General features: G+C 46.3%; 1 protein-coding gene across 2 annotated transcripts in view; it reads left to right on the forward strand.

Annotated features, from left to right (window-relative positions):
- The first annotated feature begins 858 nt into the window (after nucleotides 1-858).
- Nucleotides 859-27,293, forward strand: part of LOC135399242 (uncharacterized) — a 162,268-nt gene continuing 135,833 nt past the window's right edge. Inside the window, exons 1-2 of one of the 2 annotated variants that reach the window (XM_064631057.1) lie at nucleotides 859-916; nucleotides 13,265-13,283. The gene's annotated coding sequence lies outside the window, so the exon portion shown is untranslated. Of the gene's footprint in view, nucleotides 917-13,264; nucleotides 13,284-14,266; nucleotides 14,631-27,293 lie in introns of those variants that run through there. The other variant, XM_064631056.1, reaches the window with a different exon arrangement.

Here is a 27,293-nt window from a genome sequence, read left to right on the forward strand (position 1 = left end):
GTCCGTCAGCTGCTTCAGAAGCCATTTGCGGAACCATGTTTCTTCATCCTCTCCGCGAGCAATAAAGGTCAGCGAAGCATCAAATTTAATGTTGTCTTAAGCATTTCTTTATCATCATGCTCTGTGCTATATATCGGCGTTCGAGAAAAACGCTAGCTGGGCAGAAATACTGCATCGACGTTTCCTCGTGCTCGTCATCGTGCAAAAGAAAATATAGCTCAACATCGAAGAGCGGAGTTTTATGCGGAGAATCCTTTTCTGGCGAGACGCCGATATGGCACATGGCGCAGATTATACGGCTGATACCGAAAGAAACAAAACGGCGTAACCGAAGCGGAAAACGTCGGATCGTAAAATATTTTATGTTCTTCTAAAAAGCGCAGTATATAGTATTGCGCCGGAGGTGAAATGAGCACAAGGTGTCGGCTATGAAGTCCGCCCTGCGCAAAGACCTTTCAACAGCAATAAAGTTATACTGCGCGCGTGGTATAAGCTGACGTTGCATGCAATTAACTCCGAAGAATGGTATACCTTCTTCCGCTGCTGCGTAAGTAATTGTAAATAAGTAAAGTAATTGGGTAGCGCGAGCATTTTTACCATTATTGTGCAAACAGGTAGGTTTTCCTTCAAAAGAGAGAGAGAAAAGGATGCGAGCAGCTTTATGTAAAATATTCTTTATCTTCTTTGTCACCTGAAATTGTCGATGCATTCATTCATTAGAGTTTCAGGTAACCGTGAATAGATTACGTTCCTTTTTTGATTTTGCCATTCATGTTTCTGTAACGAAAAAAAAAAAAATCGGTGTCTTCAGCAGCCCAGCGCTATCTGATAGAACAAAACACCATTTCGTTTTTACAGATTCCGTGACCGACGACCGTTTAGCAACGTCTTCACGGAGCACCTCACGGCAGTAGCTGTAAGTCGTCTTCTCCCGTGAATCTCTTGCGTGGTGTTCCGCTCATTTCCGGAACATGTGACCTCGCGTTGTTGACAGACGCCATTACGCTCGAAAAAGGAGTCTGGAAAGGAATCCGTTCCAGCTATTGTGAATCGTACGTCGGTAAAACGTACCCATCCACGACTCAACCCACGGCGCTCTGATTGGCTGGGGGTGATATAGGATGTCGGAGCAAAGAAACGTTCGGGGTTCCCCTTATTCAGAGTGCCGTGGTGTCGGTAATTGTAGAGACTATCTTGCAACGGTACCTCACGCTTGATTCGCGGCATTCCTGCATTGGCGATGCTGTCGCGTATATATAATTCACCCTGCGCGCTTCTTGGTGGCACCAAAGTTTGACTGGAAGGGAAGACATAACAGTATACAGGGTAGCTACTTATACAGGGTGTCCGCCGTAACTATAGAAGTAATTTTTTTAAACAGAAAAATCAATTTTTTCCATTTTTAACCAAATGCGCCTAAACGCTTAAAGGCCATTCATAATTGTCACAAAAAAGGCGCACGCCTCCCGTTTTCAACAAATCACGGCAGATAACGATATCATTCGCGGTGATGGTTGGGTACTAGCGTGCTATGCGGTGAAGTTAATTTCAAAGAGTGTAAGAGGGCATAGGCAAGCTTCCGTGTCGATGCATTATATTAACTTTCGCTAATTAACTTTTTAATTATCAAAGATAGGAGATTGACCCAATGCGAACACCGAATCCCTTGTGGTCACTGGCAACATTGCCGTTTTCAGAACAAAAATCGAGACAGTTGTAGCGCGAGGAAAGGACCTGGAAATAAGGCGATCTGGTGGTCGTTTATCGACACTGAAGTAGAAGCGCCGAATCGTTGAATAAATTTTCTCAAACAAGTAGAAGCGCTCCCGTTTTCCCTTCCTCTGTATGCGGGGGGACGCTGTTGGGGGGGAGGGGGGAGGAAGATGCTCTTCTGCGCATGGTGCGCTGCGGCAGCGTTCTCTCTCCCTTGGTGGGGGTCTCATCTTGGGTCGTCTGTTTACAAACATGTGACGTCACGATAAGACTCGTTCGAGGTTATATTTTGCCGTGGTGGGCAAGAAGCGGGAAAAACGCGTCTGCTGATAGCCTGAAAATGTTTATAGGTGCCCACCAGCACGCTTTGCGCGGCGGCGAAACGTAATCTATGACGTAGTGGTGCAGGTCGTCTATTGGCCTCACACTGTACAATACCACCACCATCGTCGTAAGAACGTCTACGGGCATCTGCCATGGACAATGGGCCTATAGGAGAGTGTTTCTTTCTGGTTTACGAGAAAGAGGGATAGGAAGGTTTAGGAGAGTGTGCTGGAGTGAGAAGGTTGCGGTGTTACGGACGGACGCATTCGAAAGGCACGAAATACTCCCGACCACAGGGGAATGAGTTTGCGGAGAAACGGAGAAAGACAGTTGCTGAACGCAACGGTGCCTGACTTTTTTAATGGGCATGATTTCAGCATTAGCCAATGAATGCGCATCTATCTCAGTGTGAGCCAATGCGACAGATGTGCTTGCATCGCAACAGTAAAAAAGACGTGTTGCGTTAATCTACCCTTTATCGTATATGTTGCAACACGAGCGCGAGATTACAAGTGGATGATTCGAGACCCTGCATGTGTCTGACAGGGTGAAGGAAAAGAGCGATTTCACGACGTATTCATCTTTTCATGCTGTTATGTCACCAGACTTGTTGTGATCGAGTTATGTGTAATATTCGCGGCGGGGGCGTAATAAGGCGGAGAAGAGAGTTTCTACCGCTATTTTATCTCGATATTATTGCCGACTGGGTTTTATCTCGAGAGTGTTACCCATGGGACTATACCCGTCGCCACTTTTCTTATAACACAGAACGAGGATGTCACATGATCCCCCAAAACACCCGACAGCACATTGTGGTATACCGTACCGCAGGTCCGGCGGTGAAGCAACCCATATAATCATCATCATTCATTTGTGGTTATTGTCCTATAAGCCATAATGAAATGAAAGACAGAACGGTCACTGAGCGTATTTCTTTTTTATTATGTACTTTTTTAGCACGGTGTTTTCTTTTGACTCCAGATAGGCGATCAGCGAGTGCTATTGGTAGGAAACTCACAATTTCTTTTTTTTTTTTACGGCTGTTAGGGAAGTTACATGGAACAGTACACTACGTAACTTCATATATATTGAGGGAATGAATGGATGCCAAAATGGAACAAGGTGAGGAACGAAAATGTGTTAGAAGACACGTCGTTTGCGCTCAGGGTGGTCCGATTATTTCCTCGTGACATCTCTAGACATTAATAAATTGCAAATGTGTCTAACTGTCCTCAAGTGCGAGCGGAGGAGAGGTAGTTATGTTTCTCGGCTGAGGAGAAGGGCAAAGAACAAGAGGCGAAAACGTCGGTCAACATCCCCCGATAAGGACTGTGTCTTCTCTTACAAATGATACCAGCTGAAGCATGTGAGTTTATGGACAATGCCCCAGGTTCAGAAGCGGTCAGTTCTCCAGGTGATTGTGAGTCACACCTGCATTCGGCCGTCGCCTTCAACTCTGTAATAACACCGCCACTGAGGACGGCACTAAATGATAGGCAAATGGTTGCACTGATAAACGAGTATGTCTCAACCTGAGGTATACACAGGTACTTTGGCAATGTGCCTCGTGATATGTCCTCCTCGAGTTACAGTGCCAGTGAGGGATATCTTATCGCAATGGCAATTTCACGATAAGTGCGGGCTTTTTCCTGGCAGCCCGTGCCGTGAAATCGAGGTAACTAAAGCAGGTATGAGAGCAACACAGTGTGGATGATGTTTTTTTTTATTATTATTATTATTATTATAATAGCGAATTCAGCTGGTCGTTTTCGTGCAGAAAAAATTGCACTGACTCGAGCGTGCATGTTCTCCTGGTCGTTTCAGTGCAACACGTAACATGTTCCGCTGGTCGTTCGCGTGCAGCGTGCGCTCGCGAGCAGGTCAGGCCACACCGAGAATATCGGCGGTGTGGACCGGAACACGAGCTCCCAAGTTCCGCTTTCCGCTCCTTCTCACCCTCCTTTTCATAGTTTACATTCGCTCAACATGGCCGCCATGGAACCGGCAGACCTACTGCAGATGTTGGATGCTTTGGATGAGTCAAGTTCACAGCTTCAAAGTAGCACAGAAGTAATTTTTAACACCATGTTTTCTTCCTATCAAACTGTTATGTAGGCCAGTAAGATGTACCATGAGAAGTCATTCACACCACAGAGTCATAATTATCGCAGAAATTGAATTTAAAGTACGCCGCAAAAAGCGACCGTGCGCAACTGCGGTGGAGAGCAGTACCAGCCTGTGATCTGCCAGGGACCACGCGCTGACGCTACAGGGGGTACGCTCGCTGATTGGTCCAGACCTCCAGAGAAATGTTGTCTGCTACTCCGCTGTCGTCTGCTACTCCGCTGTTCGGGGTTCTGAAAAAGCCTTGTTCCTGGCTCGGTCATGATTCGGCCGCTCCTTCTATCCCCAATTCTCCGGGAGCACCGGCAAAACTGGTATACGGCGGCAAAGGGGGGGGGGGGGGGGTGTCGAGGTAGCTTGCCGTTGTTGGCCGCACTCAAGTGGGCATCGTCACGACTATAGCCAAAGGGACCGGGCGCTGACCCCACTGACCGGCGAACCAGAACGAGTTCCCCCTGTACCATCATCGGGGACGTGGCATCGTACCTTCTCCTCCTCGTTATAGCCGGAGTGGCGAGTTAAGGGTGAACACGCGGAGCCAGGTTTATGTGAGTTTTTTTCTTTTTTTCTGGGAAACAAATTGCACGCATCAAAACCTTCCGCGCTATCCGGTAAAATGACGCACACACTTTCATAAGGCTTCTTAATCTGAAAATTTGTTGGATGGCCCTCTGTACTCCTTTAATAAGGTAGGTGCAGTTACCCCTCGCTTTATGCTGAGGTGTTCGACATATTTTATTTGTTACAGAAATATGATGTTTGTAAAAAATGTCCGTTTCCTTTTTCGTTAGACGTAAAACGCCACCGCAGCGAACAACGCCATGTTGAATGAGCGTCGTGCGGAAATTCCATCGGGATTTCTATTCACCGATAAATGTCGGGTAAACCATGTACACGCCAGGAAAAACATCGAAAAGTGCCGATTTCGCGAAAATCAATAAACATCGAAAAGCATACGCCGAATCCACCCAAAAAACGCGGAACCGGACCTATGGGAGAGCCGGGTCATGGGTTAGTTACGCTAGTGGTCGCTGCAAGCGCCACATAGCATTATTGGGGAGAGGAAACGACATGTACACTATTATCATCATTGCCATCGTCGTTCGTCTGCTACCCTCTTCGTCGTTCTGAACACAGCCCACCATACATTGGCGCGGTTTCAGCAAATCACGTGGTAACAAATAGTGCTAGCTAGCGCCAAATCCCATAGCGAAGCGGCGTTTGCCAGAACTACACTCTTAAAAATGAACTTCACCACATAGCACGCTTCTAGCCAACCATCACCCCGAATGACAACGTTCTCGCCCTGGATTTGTTGAAAACGGGAGGAGGAGCCTATTTTGTGCCTATTATGCACGGCACAAAATAGGCTCCTCCTCCCGTTTTCAACAAATCAGGGGCGAAGCGTCCGAAGGTGTAGAACACCTGGCCTGGCACACACCGACACTGGCACCGTCTAGCATGATCGGCTGGGCGGATCGGTGTAAGCAGCCCTGGGGCGGTTTACCTGCACAGGCCCTACACCGGCGCACTACACTGGCTTGCACCCGAACGACCAGCTGAATTCGCTATTACATTCAAGCTCAAACGCGGTGAAGAAATCCGTGACACGAGAGAGAGAGAAAGAAAGAAGAAGAAGGAAAAAAAAAAAACACACACACACACAACGCCCAGTAGGTGGTACTGTTTGCCTTCCCGATGTGGTGGTATGTTGCTCAGGAGATATCGAGCGTTGGGGCCGACTTCGCCTTACAGCGGGTGTCGACAATGCATGGAATAATACCCAGAACCTTGCATGCAGGCACGCCACCCCTCACCAAACCTCACACGAAAGCATGAAGATCCGCCGAAGAAAACTGGATAGGTGAACTCCTATGGAAATAGACAACTCAAAACGTGGCGCTTTAGGGTGCTAATAGGGTGATTAACTACTAATTAACTACTAATAGGGTGAGTAACTAAGGGTACCCTAGGCACTTCACAAGACATCGGCGAATCGCGGGAAATACATTTCTCCCGTGTACTACCAGGGAGCTGACGAGAGTTCGGTTGCTTGTCTTGTCTTTTTGCAACCAACGGTAAAACTTGGGCAGGTTCGTACAACATGGTACTTGGAATCGCTTAAAAAAAGAACAAGAAACCGTTGCCCGGTTTAATAAGAGGTCGACACGACACAGAAAGCTGAACTTGAACCACAGGCATTTTTACTTCACATCTGCGTCGTCCTGTTATTCGTCCCAGCACGGCTTTTTTTTTTTTTTTTTGATTAGCTTTTACTGATCGCACGCTTATAAGATGTGGTCTTAAGTCTGACGTGGTATCGCGGCTTTCATTGCTTTGTTTGTCGGCAATCATGTAGGGTAAGGTGGGGCCAGATGAGACAGGGGCAAGATGCGACATTGTATTTTGCTCGACCCCGCCTGTCTCAGAGACGCGCTGCTCCATGCGCTTGAAACTTTACTCATCGGTGACTCTGCATGTCTGCTTTATTGCACCTAAGAATTGTCCGAATTGGTGTATGTGTTGAAGAGAAAAAAGTCGATTATTTCTGCCTGGAATGTAAAGACCCGTCAAAAAGGCACGATTTTTTGTAGTCCCTTTTCTTGTCATCTGTGCAGCAGCGTTTCGCAGGCTTATTCTGTCAATGTAAGTCCACACCCTATTTGTTTCTTCATTCATCTAGATATATGCAAAATATGGGCGCTCTTGGTTATCCGGTGTTGAACAGAAAAATTAATGCATCCGATGATGTGCACGGGGCAAGACGCGACAATTTAATGTAATTTAGTAACGGGTAAGTAAATTATTAGGTGGCGTTATGCTTCTTCCTCAGAGATTCCTCCTCTTTTTTTGCGTATTGCCTAGGATTTTTCAGCAAATTTTCCTGTTTCCTATAGGATATCTCCAACAACACAGAAGCGCACGCATGAGACAATCTGCATTTTTGAATGTCTTGTTGTGTGTTTGTTTTAAACCGGCTACGCCCGTTCTGCATTTGCAGGTCAGGAGCTCTAGACCCTTGAGAATGTGCCTATGGCTTGTTTTTTTTTTTTTTTTGAAAAACACGAGAAATAAAAATTTCGCATTCAATTGCACCTTACCCTAATATTATTTATTTATTTGTATTTTGGTGATCACGTAAACCTCCGACGAGCCTAGCTTTCGATATTTAGCTACTTCTACTTATCAAGCCAACGTCAAAACCTGCACAACACCAGTCAACTGGACAACGCGTACATGGCCGTCCCTCCTTGAGTCTGCCTGTCAGTCTTCTCACAGAGAAGTAGTATTTAGTGGTCGATTACGAGATAATCGCACGCACAGTAGCCCCGGCGATTGGCGAGTAAAAACCCTGCGCGATCCGTGCACATATGTGGGTATATCCGTAGAATGCTTCCAGTGTGCACGCAACTCCAATTGGAGGGAGAAGGGGGGGGGGGGGCTCTGAGTAGCTCGCTCAATAAACTTTTGTACAAAACATATTTCCCCACTGCACGATAGACGTACTCCTCTCGTGACAAGTTTAGAACTCCGTCAAACATCGAAACTGATAACGCTTATCATATTTTCTCTGTTCTCTCCGCTTTCTAGGAAAGGTCCGAAGGCCGCGTATTTTTTTATTTGGTTTACTTTGCTCCTCATTGAGATCCCATTGTTATTCCAGCCGAGACAAATAAGATAGGAGTAGCCCATTGAAAAAACAAAGCTCATTTTGAAGCCACTGTCGGGGATTCAGTGCTCCTTGATCTCACGGGTTCATTTCCCGCAGCCCTCTTTTGTGCGAACTGGTTACGCATATCTTAGCTCATTAGTGATAACATTGTGAAGTGCCCTTTTCCCACACTTATTGTGAAGGGCTCAGAAGGGGAGGAACCGGTCTGAAACACCATATCGCCATATATCATTCGCAGTATAATGTTTTCTAGCCATTACCATCTATAGGGTCGCAGAAGCATTAACTTTCTGATTCCAACTTTCACTTTCTTTTGGTAACATTCTCAGCAACAATGGAGAGCCTTAGTTCTGCGCACGACATACTCTATACTAGAGACCTGGACATATGGCAATCGCCTATAGGGTTCCGCGTTTTCGGTTTTAACCGAAAAACACCGAAAAACATACGCCGGGTAAATTCTCCCTCATTCGGTTTTAATCGAAAAGTACCGAATACAGAGGGACATTCCAGGACATGACAGAGATAAATTGCTGCACATGTCCAGCAAATTGTTGATGCAGATTAGAAAACCATACAGAAATATGATGTTTGTAAAAAATGTCCGTTTCCTTTTTCGTTAGACGTAAAACGCCACCGCAGCGAACAACGCCATGTTGAATGAGCGTCGTGCGGAAATTCCATCGGGATTTCTATTCACCGATAAATGTCGGGTAAACCATGTACACGCCAGGAAAAACATCGAAAAGTGCCGATTTCGCGAAAATCAATAAACATCGAAAAGCATACGCCGAATCCACCCAAAAAACGCGGAACCGGACCTATGGGAGAGCCGGGTCATGGGTTAGTTACGCTAGTGGTCGCTGCAAGCGCCACATAGCATTATTGGGGAGAGGAAACGACATGTACACTATTATCATCATTGCCATCGTCGTTCGTCTGCTACCCTCTTCGTCGTTCTGAACACAGCCCACCATACATTGGCGCGGTTTCAGCAAATCACGTGGTAACAAATAGTGCTAGCTAGCGCCAAATCCCATAGCGAAGCGGCGTTTGCCAGAACTACACTCTTAAAAATGAACTTCACCACATAGCACGCTTCTAGCCAACCATCACCCCGAATGACAACGTTCTCGCCCTGGATTTGTTGAAAACGGGAGGAGGAGCCTATTTTGTGCCTATTATGCACGGCACAAAATAGGCTCCTCCTCCCGTTTTCAACAAATCAGGGGCGAGAACGTTGTCATTCGGGATGGTGGTTGGCTAGGAGCGTGCTATGTGGAGAAGTTCATTTTTAAGAGCCCTTTCACCATCATCACCACCACCCACCACCATCATTTTTAAGAGTGTACTTACCCCGGTGCTGGGAGCTTTGCGGATGTCCAGGTCTCTAGTACCGCAGTACGTCGTGGTTCTGAATACACTACAATTAAACCTATCTAATATTATCACCAATAAAACGCGGGGTCAACAAATCAACAGCCAACTCACAGCACGTAACAAATTAGGACAAGAAATTCACGTATGTCGCGGGGGACATGAAATTATTCTTCATTTATTGTAAAAGTACCCTTCCTCTCGAGCGTCCTTTGAGGACACTGCTAAGGTGTCATCGTTGAAGACTTGCCAATATATATGCAAAATACGTCATTCTGGAGCAAGCACTTGCTTCCCAAAGTAATACAAGAATGAGGAATCATTTGCAGTAGTCTTTCTTGGAAGGGAGCTGCAGTGGGTGAAGACACTCTTTCACAACCTTAATAGGTATGAAGCAAATGTTCCCCGTGAAGCCGGCCCAGAAGGCACGATCTTCCTGAGCAACGTGCCGCACCATGCGGTCGACAGCTCGGGCCCCTTGACGCACCGCGAGAGTAATATCGGCACGCACCTGATCGAGGCAGGGTGAACCATATATGCTCGAGGTCGACACTTTCACCTCCCCATATAGGTCATATAGGTCGACAACATCACCTCAATGTGGGCCTTATTAACAGCTCGTCCCATCAACATCACAACAGCTCCACTTCAATACCCATTCATTCAACGGGTCGATCCATCACTCAAAGCCCATCGTGGTAATTTCAAAACACATAATTCAACTTCAACTTCAACATCGCACCACATTATAGTCCATCGTTCGACATCAACTTCAACATCTCGTCATGTGGCAACCCATCACTCAACATCGTCATCCTTCATACTGTGATGGTTAGTGACGTCCGTGATGGCCATGATGGGTGAATTTGCCGACCTATGGAGTGAACTGTCCCGTTACAGGTTTTGCACACGTGTGTGGAAAGCACTTGAAAGATACGAGGGGTGTTCAAGTCAAACCGGGACTTTTCATTTTTCGCAAAAGTAACATAAACTTACAGGCTAGACATTTTTTTTTTAAGTTATATTTTTCAACGTAATCAGGCTCCAGCTGCACTAATGCACTGGTCCCAGCGTTTCACGAGGGCTTGGATGCCAGCAGCGTAGAAATCCTTACTGGCGCGTATAGCAGCCATGATCGGACCGCATTTTTGACCTCGTCGTCGCAGCTGAAGTGGCGGCCCCCAAGGAATGCCTTCAGTGGTCCGAAGAGATGGAGATCGCTGGGGGTGAGGTCTGGACTGTAAGGGGGATGTGGCAGCAACTCCCAGGGAAGTTCCTGTAAGGTGAGTGTCGTGAGATGCGCGGTATGCGGGCGTGCATTGTCCTGTAGGAGGAGGACTCCATCGGTGATCAGGCCCGGCTGCTGCTTCAGCGCCTTATGCACATCCCTGAGAACCTGGCAGTAATACGCACTACTGGGCAGAAAATCATGAACAACGGCAGCCTTGTCCCAGGAAACCGTGGCCATTACCTTACCCGCAGACGGGGTGCTTCGGAACTTCTTGGGAGCTGGCGAGACCGGATGCTTCCACTGTTTTGATACACGTTTAGACTCAGGAGTGAAGTGGTGCACCCACGTTTCATCGCACGTGATGATCCGATCAAGGAACGGCTGTCCTTCAGTGTGGAAACGGTGCCTTAGCTCTTGGGAGATTTCCAGTCTTCACTGCCGGTCAAACACGGAGAGCTGCCTCGGGACCCAACGGGCACTAACTTTCCGAAACTGGAGGTGTTCATGAATGATAGTGTTCAACGTTCCCACAGAAAGGTCCGTCTTTCGAGCAAGTCCGAGACATGTTATCCGTCGGTCCTTGAGGATCAGGCGCTCCACAAGTTGGATGTTCTCAGGAACTCTGACACTGCTGCCTGTGAACCGCCCCGGCCGGGCTCGTCCCGCACCGATGTACGGCCGTCTCGGAACCGTTTGCACCACTCAAACGCTTTGCTGCAGCTAAGTGTATCGTGGCCATAGACGCCGACTGCGGGGGGGCGCGGGGGCCCTTGCCGCCCCGGAACATGAACTGGGGGGGGGGGGGGGCGCCGCCTCCCCCGGGAAGTCCCGCTAAGAGACTGACACCAACCTTTGGGGCTTGGCGCGCCCGGGTCAAAAGAGCGAAGCGGCACCAACCCCAAGGATGCACCTTGCAATTTTTAAAATATGTATCCGCCCACCATACTCATTATCACAGTAGAAGTTGAGGCGAAGAAACATAGAGGATGGCAGAACACATAGCCTGAATTTCGCCCAAAGCAATCAGATCAGTGAAACGAAGCAGTCGAAAAGGCACCAGCAGCTGCCAGTCTTCGGAACGCATATCCGTTGGGAGCGGGTTCAACTCCCGCTGCTCCATTCCATTGACCATATTCATTATATTGCGCGCATTTCGGGTCAAACACCGAGGATTCAATGCAGTTTGTTCCTTTTGCATTCAGTTTTCAAGGACGTAATGCCTTCAATTGTGCACATGTCCACTGTTTACGTTCTCTCTGTTTTTCTTTTTTTTCTGTTCTTCCTCCCTCTTATTTCTATACCAGTTCTGCATACATCATAGGATCCCGCCAGAGTGTGTGATTCTTCAGCTTTAGTTTTGTGTTCTTCATTTTTTTTCCTTTTCTTTCCTTCTTTTCGTTTTCTTTTGCTTTCTTTTTTCTTTGTCTTTTTTCTCTTCCCTTTTCACTTTTTTTTTTCGAATAACAAGCCGACATCCACCTGGCTTACCTTTCCTTTTTTTTTATATATAAACATGTCCCCCCCCCCCCCTCGGGAAAATGAAAACTCTCCGCCTCTGATCGTGGCTATGCTGAGCCTGAAGTCTTCTGCGAATTTCAGATGACTTTCCGACTTCATTCACGAGAAACTTCATGACAATTCGCTGTTCGATGTGCGCGCTTACCTCGTTGTCGGCCATCTTGTCCAGCACGTGTCTTCTGTTTTGCACAAACTTTGGACCACCACGTGGTGAACGCGGATGCCTGTCGCGTGTGAAAATTACGAAAAAGAAGTAGCGCGAGCCATTTGTACAGGGTGTTACCCTATAAAAGTCTACCCGTGCCGCCATGCCGTATTCGCCAATTACTCAATGCAGGTGGCACATTGTGCGATCTTTATATAAAGCTCATAAGGACATTTAATCTTGGTAAATTTCAAAGTGATTGAGTGCCGCAGCACGAAGTTATAACTCAAAACGTGCAATTCCCATAGTCAAAACAAACAAGATGGCGGCGTTGAGAAGAGCACTTGACATGCTGCTTCCCACACGACAACGTGTCGCATATCCTGCCAGCCGGATGGAACTGCAGTTTTCATTTCGCTTTCGTGTAAGTGTCGTATTTTGCTCAGAAGTAAGCAACGTGAGGAACGAAAAATGCCTACGCATACTCAGCAGACGACACTCAAAAGAGATGTCGTCTGCTAACTGAGAGGCGCCATCTTGGCTGTTTTGACTACGGGAACCTCACGTTTTGCGCTATAACTTTGCGTTACGGTGCTCAATCACTTCGATATTTACCATGATGGAATGCCCTTATGAGTTTTATACGTAGGCAACATATTGTACCGCCTGCATTGAGTAATTGGCGAGCGCGGCATGCCGGCGCGGCTAGACTTTTATAGGGTAACACCCTCTACACTCGGGAGACAGAAAGTCCCGGTTTGACTTGAACACCCCTCGTATAAACACGCGTGCGGTAATTATACTCAGAGGCTGAAGTTCGCCTCAGTGCCTTGCATATCTTCACCGCCACGGGGAACCCTGTGTCATTGGGGATTGCGCAATTTGTACGTGACTCTGGTATATTCTTTGTATTATATTTAATTATTATTTAATTAATTATTATTAAACCAATATAAACATAATGCAAATATATTAACTAAATAAATAATAATTGAATTAATTATTGTTATTTATTTATTTAATATATTTGCGTTTTATTTATCTTACTTAATTTTCCTTGGATAGAACGACCTTGTTCTTGCGAAAACCGGTAGTTAGCCTGTAGTAAAAGAGGTGGTAGTTAATTGCGTTTTCTTCATCTTTTTTTTCTCTTTTTCAGTTCTCAAGAAAGAAAAGAGGTAAGACACAAACAGCCTTATTTTGTAAAAATCTAGTTCCTGCTCCCACTTTCCACTTTCTCGCCTTTATGCACACAATTTCTCTTTTCTTTGATCTTTGCGCTCCTGATCTACAACATCTTTATCCTTTCTTTTGCATTCGAGGTATAATAAACTAGCAGTGAATCACATGAAGATATAATCAGAAAGGCCACGCAGCCAGCAACGACCAAGCAGTAATGAATAATATACGGGGTATCCAGGCTATATACGAACATATTTTTATAAAATAGGGATACGCCTTTTCGCAATTACAATAAATGGCGATACATTAATGGTCAAGTAGGCCACCTCATGGCTGCACTAAGAACCTCTTGGGGCATCGTCCTAATTAATTTTGACAAAGGTACTTCTCAATTCTGAAAGAGAAGGTCGGCCGGCTTCCATTCCTTTGGGTGCGCTGACGTCGTTTTCCAATACCGCGCGAGGAACTGTTAAAAAAAAAGGGGGGGGGGGGCTGCAGATTTATAGATCATTTTTCTCACTCTGTAGGAAGCGCGCTTTCTCCCTTCCCCTTTCATATAAGGGACGACGAGGGCTGCTGTTTTTTTTTTCTCCCTATCAGAGACACGAAGTCAGCGGTCTTGAGTAATTGGTATCCTCGCTGTTCATATCGCTGATATTTTTACCCGTCTTTTTACCAATATTTGATCCTGATCGCATCGTGCCTCGGCGACGGAAGGGATCTGTAGTAACCGGCTCCATTTGTGGAATCAATCAATCTCCATTTTAGTTTTCTTCCCTGCATTCATTCATCCATCTATTCCCGATACGCCTTCCATATCTGGCGCGCGCCATCCTTTTCTTTTTCCTTGCAGACGAGGAGAATGAAGACTTAGTTCTTCCCATTTACGATAGATGGCAGAAGCTATATCCTCTTTTCGTCGCCGTGCGTTGGTTGTTCTCTTTCCTTCGGCTTTCTCTCAGGTGCTTTGGCACATTGTTCCCTTTCCGAATCCAAATTCAGTTGGCGCGCCCTTGAGAGACGCTAGGCGTGAACACGCGTTTTCTCATGCCAGTTTTCTGTGTTTGTAACGTAGTTTTGTAACGCAAAGAAGCCAAGAAGCTACGTCACTTCTGGTTCGCCTTCTCCTTGTCGTCTGCAAGGCTGAGAACAGTTGTGTGATCGGCTGTAGTGAAGCAGAGAAAGCAGGTCGGCGTTGAACGCGACGCGGCCGAACGTATGCATTGACATCTGTGTGTTTATCACGTAAGGGATGCCAACCTAGGGGTTTGTGCCTGTGTGCCCCAAAGTCACGAACGGATAAAGAAGTCCATTGAACTCGGAAGCGGTGCTTGGAGAAAACGGTGAGTGAAGTCGTGTGTTTTACGAGAAATAGCGATAGCAGCAACGTATTCCACTTAACGGCACTATCTGTGCGCGTTCCGTTGTGCCGTTCACATGACAGTGACGCACTTATAAGGCTGCAAACGGGACGCAGTCATTTTCGACGCTGCAGTGGCTTGGTGATGAGCAGTTTATAATGGCATGGTGCAGTTCAGTAACGTAGTCCGAAAAATATGTCTATAAGGGTTCTTCGGGAACTCTTCTTTTGGGGAGGTAGATTTCACCCTTATTTCCCTCTCCCAAATTACCGAACTTAGGACTTCGGGTAATGGGTTGAAACATGGGTTGATCCCCCAAAATCCCTGCCTTGGCTGCACCACTGGTGCAATTGCAGACTGCTTCCCACTTCCGTGTTTCTGTGCACGAAGTATGATATTGCCCGTGGAAAAGAGTTGTTGGTCGTTGAAATTGCCGTTTCGTAACGGCATACTTGGCACACATCGTGGACGACTTGGCGCGGCCTTCGACAACACTGTTTACCCTTTCTCTGTTGCTTTTTAAAATGTCTAATTTGTCTCAGCGCCGCCTGACGTAGGCCAAGTAAAATCGATGAACAATGAAGCTGCAAGGAGCTGGATGATGGCGTGTGTTGGAATGCAGTGTGCGAATGTGAACGTGACGGACATTATAATTACGGAAAAGTCTTGAAAATACGGAGCTCTGTTCTACTCTAACACGGAAAACACGCCTGAAGAAAAGCAATCGAGGTGTAATCCCCGCGCATGGGACAAACGTAAGCTGTAATGGCTCGAGTACAGGGTGCAGTGCGATAGAGCAAAGTCAGCTGGAATACGCGAGTTCTCGTACTTTGTCAACAACATATGAGCAACAAGTTCTGTGCAAAAAAGAAGGAAGATAAAAGAGAAACTTTTAAAGGGGGGGGGGTAGCTTTAAAAGAAGCGATATCTTATCAAGGAATTTAGCAGGTACAGTTTGCTGTTGGACTCACTGTACCGCCTGGCGCTCGTATGGGTCGGAAACTGACGAAGACATAGATGAACTTGTAACTGCGTTGCTATATCTCGCGATGAAGCTATAGGGGCACTACAGTGTATATTGCTCTAGTAACTCTTTTGAATTGTGTAAATACATGGTCGTAGCGACTAGCCAGATATATTTCATATGTGCTCATTATTATATTTCACTATATTGGCGATAAAACTCAAATTTTCATCGTCATCGTCCAAATAAACTGGTCGCTTTCCCTGCCTCTGCGCCATCTGTTGTGCATACAAGGGTCATCGTCGTCGGCGAGTTGCGTACGCGAGGGTTGACTGGCCCAACCCTATGAACCTGTTTATAGAAGGAGGTCGCGCATGACCTGATTGGCGGAGGCAAAAACTGCATACAATAGCTATGTCCCTCGACACTCTTTCGGTGGTCATTCGTCCGAGGTTCTATTGGTTTCTGGGAACTGAAGTATTTGCGGGTATCCGCAGAACATTTGCAGACGCGAAGAAACGTTGCGTTTACTTCAAGGGCGTAGCTTCCGTAAGGTGAAACGGCCCGATTTTTGGAAGTTGTAAGGACTAGTCCAGCCCTGCAGCACCTCAGCCCTTTTTTGGCGATTACGTGGGCGTGACTGACAGTATTGACCCAACATTATATGGTGCTGTTAATTGAAATGGCATTGCTAGAACGATTGTATCTCATTACGGCCGAAGTCTCATTACGGCCGATGTCTCAATACGGCCGAAAGTCTCAATACGGCCGATAATCCTTTAATCCCCAAGTGTCTCATTACGGCCAAAGTCTCAATACGGCCGAAGGCAGTCTCATTACGGCCGAAGATGTCTCATAACGGCCAAATGTCAAAATGTGTATTGTAACCTGCATTGATATGCAATGTCGCAGCCAGGTATGGATATATATTCAGCAGGGTATAAGCCATGCACTGTGCCCTTATCATATTTATATACACATATTGCGAGACAAACGGTATGTTATCATACCACAGCACAATGCAACATATTGTGTAATGTGTACTCCCACAAGGTAGTGTAGGCTGTGAAGCAGGCTACTATATGGAGTTAGCTACTTGTAGAGAGCTAGATGAATATTGGCTTTGTTGTGACACTTTTGGAGCCATCCTACAGTCATTGGCCATGACAGAGCACCTATCTCAGTCGATGCCAGTTTATTTCCATTCGCCTTACAATGATACAATTCTTGCTTCTGGAATGAGTAAACCTGCAAGAAGCGATGAGCAACCATGAATAGGCTAGAATATTAAAAACAACAACAACAAGCATTTGTCTCTACATGGCTCGTTTTAATGTGCACAAGCTGCACACGTGTTGATACGTGTCTGCTATTTCATACAAGGTTAACATAAATATTCATTTAGACAAAAGAATGACAAGCCTTAAAAATGTGACTTCCTGGTAAACACAGAGCATGACCATGATATGCATATAGGTTCAGTAGTTCATTCCCTTAATGGAAACATGTGAATATCAAATAGTAATACATTACAATTCATGAAATGATGCATGCATAACTTTCCATTTCTGGTTTCTTTTTTATAAAAGTAGTGCACGAATTAACATTCGTGCACTACTACAAAATTTCTCACTTCACAACAGAACCTTATGATGATCTTAACAGCTCACCTCTTCGCCAGGACTCCCTGGGCAGCAACATCCTATTAGCCATGTTGTTGTTTTTCTTTTTCGGAATCCTTCGTGCAGCCACATACCATGCCTGGAATGGAAAACCAGCTATAAATAACAATGCATTTGAATGACTTCCTCTTGAAGTATTTATTCTAATCAGATATGCTTTGTGCCTACTATGGTGCGCGAAGGCACATAAGTACAACATTTGCAGACGTTCGACGTAAGCAGTTCTTGGAGATCAATTCAAGTACGCCGACTTGCGCTTTTATTTTTGAAGAAATACGACGACAAATTTTAACAAATGAAATATGGCTCACAATGATACTAGTAAATGCTGCTGTACGGTGATGCATTATCGGTATCTTATCGTCTTCGAATAAATTTGTTGTTCCTAAACGCGCAACCAACTAGAAACGGCGCAAACCTACGAACGGATACCGAGTTACATCTATTACAGGCACTTCAGCTGTTTTGATTAATTTAAATTACTCTTATGAGAATCCAACTATGTGTGGACAGCACACTACTAAGACAGGCAATCTACGAAAGCATTACTCACCAGAATTCCTGCTTGACTTGGTCTTGGTCAACACTGCGCGATATACGTTGAGGCTGTGGCGATTCATTCAACTCGATTTTTACCGGAACAACAGGCGCTGCTCGAAAGACAACGACGGAAAATAGAGAGCCGCTATAAAGTCCGCTAATTTGCACATTACAGCACTACAAAGCGATATATGAACACGTCGTAAACAGCAACCGCTCGCTCACACACACAAGAAACGAGGTACCCAACGTTGCTAGACACATGGCTAGACACCATCCGAACTCCGAAGTGAGAGTAGCAAAACAACAAGAATCAAAACACGAAAGGAAGAGTATTGATCCCCCCTCCTTCTATAGCATGCAAAACGTGATTTGCGCTGAGATGAACATATATGTTCATGACGCGAGTAATTTTCACTTTTCACTGATCCAAAGGAGGTCACGTGGGGTTGCTCGACGCTTGCGAAATTGCGAAATCAACAATGAAAATGGCGAAACGAAACTTGTGAATCGTGCATTTGCTCTTCATGGTAGCTGCCAAAAAATCGAATCAAACTTATGGGACACTGGATTACAGGTATGTTGGCATCTTTTTCATTCCTGCATATCATTACACTATACGTGAATACATGGTGTCATGTCATGGGTGTCATGTCTCACGATGCTGGGGAAGTAGTTGCATGGGGAAGTGTGCATGGTTCTAGACTTTTAATTCTTGATCGCGTAATCGAAATATCGGCACCTCTCGCATTGTGGCTTGCATGTGACCAACCAAGTGCTGTTCCCTTACTAGCGCTTCCTACAAACGACAAAACGAAACATGTGGGAATGTATATTTTTGATTACTCATATGTAACAAGAAAATGTAACGTTTTCAGGTTGCTGCCACTACTCCATGTGCCCGCAATTGTCTTGCGTGTATGATTACACTAACGGCGTCGCCCACCACGGCGGAAGTGTTTTGCGTACACGCGTTTCAGCATGAAGCCTGCAGGTAACATCTGATGTTTACCCTTCGGATATTCTGAATTTACATATTGTCGCTTAGAGGAATTCCGAATGCCCAGAGTGACACACACTTTTAACATTGTGACATCAGTGCAGTGGCATAAGCTCTAATGTAGTGCCCCACGAAAATGAACAAGGGGTAGTGGTTTATCCAGAATCCCAAGCACGAGAAGGGTGTTGGAAAAAATTGTTGGAATAGTTACGTCATTACAGCTTAACATATCATTACAGACGTATCTGAAGCTGAAATCGCAAGGGCACCCTCTGTAGGGGGTGCACAGGCAAAAAAGTTAGGGGGGGTCTGGATAAAGCACTGACGAGGGGGACTCCTCCACCCCATGTCAAGCCTCATAAAACACCTCCTGAAATAGTTTCCTGGCTATGCAGCTGCATTATTATGACGTAATTGTCATTGTTGTCCATAATTCTTGAATATGTTTTGAATATATGAAAAAAAAAAGTCTGCTTGACAGCATATGTCTTATAGTCATCATCAAACAAGAGCATATGTCATTTTGTTCAGTGGCTTATGTACTTTTTTTGTAAATTTCAGGTGGACGTAAATTGTAGAAGGCAGCTAGTGGGGGAGAAGATCATGTTCATAGGTCATGTGACTCCTGGAGCTCCCAGTGGGCTCCCTTGTGGAGTACTTTTCAGAACACACACACATACAGTTTGCTCACAGAACCAACGAGTAGGATGTTGCTTGACTACTGAGAGAAAATGGCGTAACACATACAAATATCGTGTGACACATATGACAATAAAAACATAAAGACACTGTCGCAATATTGTGTGCATGAACCATTGTGTGTGACACAAGCCGTGGGGGCACACCGCCTCGGACACATTTTGGGAAGCATAAAACACAGTATATACAGAGCTACTATGGTGGATGCTTCTTTTTTCTTTTTGGCCGTTATGATAGACATCTTCGGCCGTAATGAGACTACCTTCGGCCGTATTGAGACTTTGGCCGTAACGAGACACTTGGGGATTAAGGGATTTTCGGCCGTAATGAGACTTTCGGCCGTAATGAGACTTTCGGCCGTAATGAGACTTCGGCCGTAATGAGACTCGGGCCGTAATGAGATGTTACCGCTAGAACGGGTAGGAAGAAGACAACAAACTTGACGGCATCGTCGCTGCTGGCGTAACGACTGAGCACTGCTGCATGAGTTGCAGCAGTGCTGTGCGGTTGTCTGTTCTGTGTTTTCTTCTGTTTCTTTTTCTGTTTTTTTTTTCGACGGAAGGATGGCGTAGAAGTTTTAACGCCTTTAATGCGAATTACTACCTTCAAGCTCAAGTTATTGCTTCATTAAGACCTGCATGAATTTCATACGTAATATAGAACGATTAATGCTACTTCTATAGGGAATACTAAGAGACAAAAATGGGAAAAGTCTAGCACTCGCAAGTGAATAAGATAAGTATTTAAAGAGATTGAAACATTCAAATAATTTATTTTTCTAAAAAAACAAGCTTTCGGACGATAACTGGTTTTATCCAAACTGCAGTATTCATTCGCCCAAGGTCTCAGAGGCGTTTGCATGATTAGCTCAGCTTAAATGACATATCCAATAGTAGGAGGTGCGATGTTACAGGCAGCACTCCAACAGATACAAAAAAAGGAAGAAGAAGAAAAAAAAAACGTTGTTATAAGCATTCCTTAAACTTTCGCGTACTTTCTCTGTAGAATCCTTGAACTTTTTAAGGATCCTTCAACTCCAGCTAAGCAAGAGCTGTGGTGGTAGGCAGCACTCAAACCAGCGAAAGTTGCTTTGAAGGGGCTCAGGGCGTGTTTGCGGATTATTATGACCGACACATCGAATATGTCTGTACTACCACTGTGGTAACGAACATGCTTCGCGTCGGTCCTTCACAATCCCTCTTTGCTCCAATCTGCAAGCGCCATGACCATAAAGCTCTCCCCCCCCCCCCACCTTTTTTTTTTCTTGTTGTGAATAAATCCTTAACAAAAATAACGGGATCGCAGCACGGCGACCGATGGAGCCGTCAGAAAGCCGTCCCTATAGTGGACTTTTATCGAGTATCCCAGTTTGTACAGCTTGCTCATGCTGAAAGATCTCCCCTGAGTCAGGCACTGCGAACGCCAATACGCCTTGTTTTTCCCGCTCCGTCCGACGTGCGCGCTATGTCTGCATCTTCTTTTTCCGGCACACTCGCTAATTCTGCTATCTTTTTTCTTTTCTTTTCACATTTATTCGCTAATCCTGTTTTTACGCGCGAGAAGTGAGCCGTGTTGTTTGTGTCGGGAGAACAGGCAGACGTCCAACGGGAAATGTCACACGGAGGCGTCCTTTGCCTTCTGGTATAGGTGGCGTGTGCACTGTGATATGGGGGCTGTGAGATATTCCGCTGCTTTGTGTCATATGGACCGGTTCCCAGCTGGTGTTGTTCAGAGAAAGCGAGACTGTAATAGCAGACACCGTCACTGCTGACGGAAGGATTGCCGACACTGCTCGGACTGTCGTGGGAGTTTTGCTGTGTGTCTTTCAAGCATGCATGGGATTGGGTGGATGCTGTCTGTGGAGTCGGACTTCGAACACCGTGAGGAGTGTGGTTCCCATGTCCCCACTTTATGGTGGGCCGCTTGTGCCCTTGCTGACGCCGTGACGTCATAATGACGTCATAATGATGTTTTCTTCTTATCATGTAGCAGGGTTGAGCTGTTCCCGTGAGCCAGCTGCGGGAGTAATAACAGACAGGTGGTGGGTGCGTTGACGATAACTTTTTATTATTATTCCGTGTTACTGCCGCGAAGCGACTGTGGCTATATGAGCGGCGTAGCAGATGTGGACAGATGGAGAGAGGACAGCAGGAAGGAGTGGGGGACGGGGGAGGGGGGGTTGACCAGAACTGGAAGCTCAGAATAGCTCTGGTGTCCGTGACCACGTTACGAGAGGAGGACAACTTCTATAATGTTTTTGTTTTATTTTTCGTTGTTCTATAATGTTTGTGTTTCTTCGCGTTTAGAAACCACGTTACTCAACCAACACGCTTTACATCTTCTCGAACTTCTATATATTACTACATTTTTATGGCGAGCCCTGGAGGCTGTGAGAGCCTTAACGTTTTGTAGAGAATATGTATATGTATGCAAATCACGAAATTCCTTATCTCGAACGAACTGAAAGGACAAGATATTCATCTCTTTCTACAGTGTGCTAGTCCTGTTAATTAGAGGATAATGGCACTAGTTATACACCGAGAGCAAAAAAAGAAAGAAAAGCTAGTTTGCGGCACAGGGTATACAACGACCATCCCCAAGGCCGTAATTGGATCATTATCTCTCTCGAGATATTGGGTCACGTATCACGTGCGTCGCACAGGTCAGATGAGGTCTTTTTTTTTTAACAGTTCTTCACACGCCAGTTCCAAAGTAATAACTCTTTCAATTTGTTCATATTTGCTTTATATATGATTTCAATTTTTGGCATTCTACAGCGAGACCGGGAGGTGTCCCGGTTTCGAATCCCGACGCCGGCTGTGCTGTCTGGATGTTTTTTTCTGAGTTTTCCTCAGACGATTTAAGACAAATGTCGGCACACGTCCCTGTGAAGTCGGCCCAGGACGCACGATTTCCCCCACTCCTCTGCGATGTAGTCGTGACGTTGCCCACGTGAGCGTGTCCGACTACGGCAAGCTGATCCATTAAAAATTAAATTAAACATTATATATATATACATATGTATATATATATATATATTAGAAGCTTAGGAGGGCGGTTGACCACGAGAATGAAATAAGCAGGAAAAATCAGAAGACGACAAAGAGCTTACAGGAAAACACAAAGGGGAGTTTATTAACACATATAGGGATAGGGGTCGACGTTTCGGCAGTCAGCACACAAGCTTTATATATGGGAGAGGGTATAACCCTCTCCCATATATATAAAGCTTGTTCTTGTCACCAAACCCCAGTCCCGTCGAAGGCAGCGCTGACTGCCGAAACGTCGACCCCTATCCCTATATGTGTTAATAAACTCCCCTTTGTGTTTTCCTGTAAGCTCTTTGTCGTCTTCTGATTTTTCCTGCTTATATATATATATATATGCTGGAAGAAAGGGTTCGGGCGACCGCGAAACTAAATAGGTACTAACAAAATCTGAGGCAGACAACGACGATATAGGAAGTAGGAAAAGGGGGAGTTATTTATTGACTAGTGGAAAATTAAGGGGGAAGTCAACGTTGCCACGGAAGCTCCGCCTTCGTCAGGACGGAAGAATGAGAAATGACACTTGGACTTGGAGACACAATCGGGGGGTCCCGCCACCTATATATTATATATATATAAGCCCTTTGCTTGACGGCACTTTATATCGCAAGAATTATCGCCCTGACGGCAACCGCTGGCTCCTCGTTGTTCCATGTACCTTGCAAGGCCACATTATTCGCAGTTGCCACGACGATCCTACTGCCGGGCACCTGGGCTTTCTCAAGACTTACACTCGCGTCGCTGACCGTTTCTTCTGGAAAGGCATGTATCAGTCTGTTTGGAAACACGTCCGAGCTTGTGTCCCCTGCCAACATCGTAAGCGGCCGCCAGGTCTTCCCGCAGGGCTTCTTCAACCGCTTCCTCCACCAGAGAAGCCTTTCGACCGCCTCGGGATTGATTTCCTCGGACCCTTCCCGCCCTCAGCGTCTGGTAACCGCTGGATAATCGTCGCCGTGGATCACATGACCCGCTATGTAGAAACACAAGCCGTTCCCACTAATAGTGCGGACGCAGTGACGACCTTCCTTCTCCACAACATAGTGCTTCGCCATGGTGCTCCTCGTACGTTGCTCAGCGATCGTGGCACTCCTTTCCTTTCTGCTGTCGTCAGCGCACTGCTTCGAGCCTGCGGCACCGTCCACGCCCTCACCACCTCATATCATCCGCAAACCAATGGCCTGACCGAGCGTTTCAACCGCACCCTTGGCGACATGCTTTCGATATACGTCTCCTGTGACCACACCAATTGGGATGTCGTCCTCCCTTTCGTCACCTTCGCCTATAATACTGCTCGTCAGCGTACCACTGCATACAGCCCTTATTACCTTCTGTACTCCCGTGCTCCGACCACAATCTTGGACACTCTTTTTCCTTGCCCCCCGCACTCTGATGACCCAGACGTGGTTCTCGACGCGGCCGCCCATGCCGAGGAGACTCGGCAACTCGCGCGTTTGCGTACCTTCGAGAATCAGGACACAGAGCGCTTTCGGTACGACGAACGCCATCGGCAAGTCCGCTACGAAGTCGGCGACGAAGTCCTTCTATGGACTCCGCTTCGTGTACCCGGCCGCTCATCGAAGCTTATGAAGCGCTATGTTGGCCCATACCGTGTCACTCGAAAGCTTTCACCCCTCAACTATGAAGTGACGCCCCTTACCCCACCACCTGATCGTCGATCCCGTGGCACCGAAGTCGTCCATGTCATGCGGATGAAGCCTTTCGTCACTCTCCCTGGCCACACACCCGAGACCACGGCTTCACAGTCCACCGCTCCCGACATCACCGGGCTTCCGTCCTCCGAGGGGGGGCAATGTAGTGAAGATAACGACACGTCAGGTGACGACGATGACTCGCGCCACTCCCGCGCGGCTGTCTGAATAAACCTATTCCTACGGTCACGCCTACCTGCGCTCTTCCGCTCTACAATATATATATTAATTCTGTGTTAGCGCCGCGAAGCAACTGTGGCTAAGAGCGGCGTACAGATGTCGACAGATGGATAGAGGACAGCAGGAAGGAGTGGGGGACGAGGGGGGTTATTATGCGTCCTGGCCGACTTCAGGGGGAACTGTGCCGTCATTCGTCTGGAAAGTCTTCGGAAAACCCAGGGAAAACCTCAGACAGCACAGCCGGCGGTAGGATTCGAACCCACCACCTCCCAGTCTTCAGCGCGCTGGTAATGCCGCTGGTAATGCTGGTAATGCCCATGCCGCTGGTAATTAAACATTATAATCAAATTAGATTAGTATAATTAAATTAAATGAGCAGTTCAGATTTAAATGTAAGTTTCGTCAGTCAACAACAAACACATATATGTATAGTGACGATGAGTGCAGAAATTTGCCACTTTATTTTTCCTCACTCCCACTCCCACTCACCAAGGCACACTGGTTAGTACGAGATATGAAGGAGAAAATACGAAACATTTCCCCAAAGCAGAATTTTGAACACCCACATCAAGGGCTGCTGACGAGGCGCTGCTTATAAAAATGCCACATTCTGTCTCCCTGTACTCGCGCCTAAAATCTCCCTCCCATCCTAATTCGCATGCAAGAGTAGCTGCAGCGTAAAACGTGCAGCTCCTACATTTTGATACTGCGAGGCAGTGGAGCAAACGGCCAATTTTAGAACGCTCCTCCGTTTCGCATTTCGTTTTTCATGAGTCTCTACGGCAGTAACTGAGTTTGTAGTGGCTGCACACGAATCCACTTGTGCGATGCATCTCAAACACGAATTGCGGGGGCATCAAATAAGCCAGTGATGACGTCGCAGAGAACGAAATGACACTGTGTAGGAAGAGGAATGACCAGAGTTAACCAGACGATCAGTGCAGATAACGTTGTCGTAGTCGCACAGGCGCGAAAATAAACACTGAAGGTTTCGTGCACAACGCGAGAAATTCGCTTATATTCGTATGCGTTTCTGTTTCTATAGGTAAAGGTATAGTAAGGAACACATGGCAAAATTGTGACTACTATAATAACAGTCATTCGCGAGTGCTTTTCTTATCATATCACGTAAATTTGGTAATTACGTCACGTCGTTGCTGTATCTGGCCTAAGAACGTCATTACCGATACTTCTCTCCCTGTATTTCACCTCCGAAGGTCAGTACATTGAAAGAGACGGGTGGTACCTGTACACGGCCGTGTTCGTGCATACAAATTGTTATTTTTCTCGAATATGTGCGAAATAGATGTATAGTCTGCTTGTATATTCGCTCCGAGATCGAACGGTGTCGGCGCGCTGCGGGGAATGGAGAACTACCGTAGTGTGGGCGCGTCGTCTGCTTTTACACGTTTATTCCGCATTCAGTGCATAGGTGGAGCACTGGGGAACCGAAGGGTATCGTACCATCGCGGCACAAGTGATCTTCTTGTGAATATGCACAAGAATTACGGAAGAGAACCATCAACTCCGAACATCGGCCCACGTGTTATCCACACTAGAATGGTGACAGTATCGCCCCCTATAGGTCCATCTCGGAGCGATACGCGAACTTGGCCTGAATGTGACTTCATATCATCGTTATTTATGTAGTTGTTGTTGTTGTTGCACAATTCAAGTTGAGGATCGGACACTGCGATACAAAAAGCTCTTGCTCCAACTGCGGCGTCGTAGCGAACACATACCGAGGTATACACGAAATGGAAAGGCGGATGCTTCGTGTGCATTTGACTCGATATCGACAGGAAGCACTTCGACATGGCGGAAATCAATGAGCACTTGCCAGAGGCCTGTTCAACATCGTCAAGATCTTCAAATGTTAATGGAGTTCTGGCTTGCTCCAGACGCTTTATAGTGTTAGGCTGCGTTCCCCAGTGACTGTCGACGCTCTATTCGGGGCCCGTTCATTTCATCCTCGTTGTGTTCCGTATTGCACAGTCACACGAGGACCTCTCAATTCTTCTGTGAAGTACTTAACTCATTTCTATACTTCATTCACATGCCACTCATCTAATATTGTACACGTGTAATGGAGTTAACAGGGTACTGCAACTGAGCGGCGAAACACCTCGTGTCATCGTCGTCTTTTGTTGTTGTTGTTTTCCTTTCTAAGCATGTGACAGCCTATAGAGGAAACGACAAAAAGAACTTGCGCCTCACAATGCATTTTCAAGGAAGTCCCCTGCAGTTCAACGCACAGCTAGCGTTAAGCATAATATTCTCACAATCGCTTGCCAACGTCGGATGCCGCCCCTACATTTACATGCATACGGGTGGCATCGAAAAGAAAGGAAAGCAACAACAACAGAGGCCCTTATACATGATAAAGTATTGTCTGATGACGATTACGGGAAAACAACAGGTGTGATGTTGGGGTCGGGGTCCCCTTTATGTTCTTTAATCCTGACGATGCTGCCCTGCTCACGTCTCTCGTCCCCTCATTGTCATTTTACATCTCATGCAGTCCCGTCGGCATTGGGGTAGTGGGCCACAACCCAGGTGGCGAATTTCCCCATTCATTATCATCAGTGTTTTTGTTGTTGTTGTTGTTGTTATTGATGGTCCCGTTTGACAACTTATGCCTGAACAGCCCGTTGCACATTGCTCTCGAGTGCAACGTAGACGAGCTCGGGCAGACATCTATATTCTGCTGGAGGAACCATGAATTCATGTTTACGAAAAGTGATGTGTCCTTACGAACTGTTTTCGTCTCCCTATGAAAGGATTAAGCTAAGTTTAAATAGAATTTCAGATAACAGAAGCAAAC

This window comes from Ornithodoros turicata, chromosome 6 (assembly GCF_037126465.1).
Source record: "Ornithodoros turicata isolate Travis chromosome 6, ASM3712646v1, whole genome shotgun sequence".
NCBI lineage: Eukaryota > Metazoa > Arthropoda > Arachnida > Ixodida > Argasidae > Ornithodoros > Ornithodoros turicata.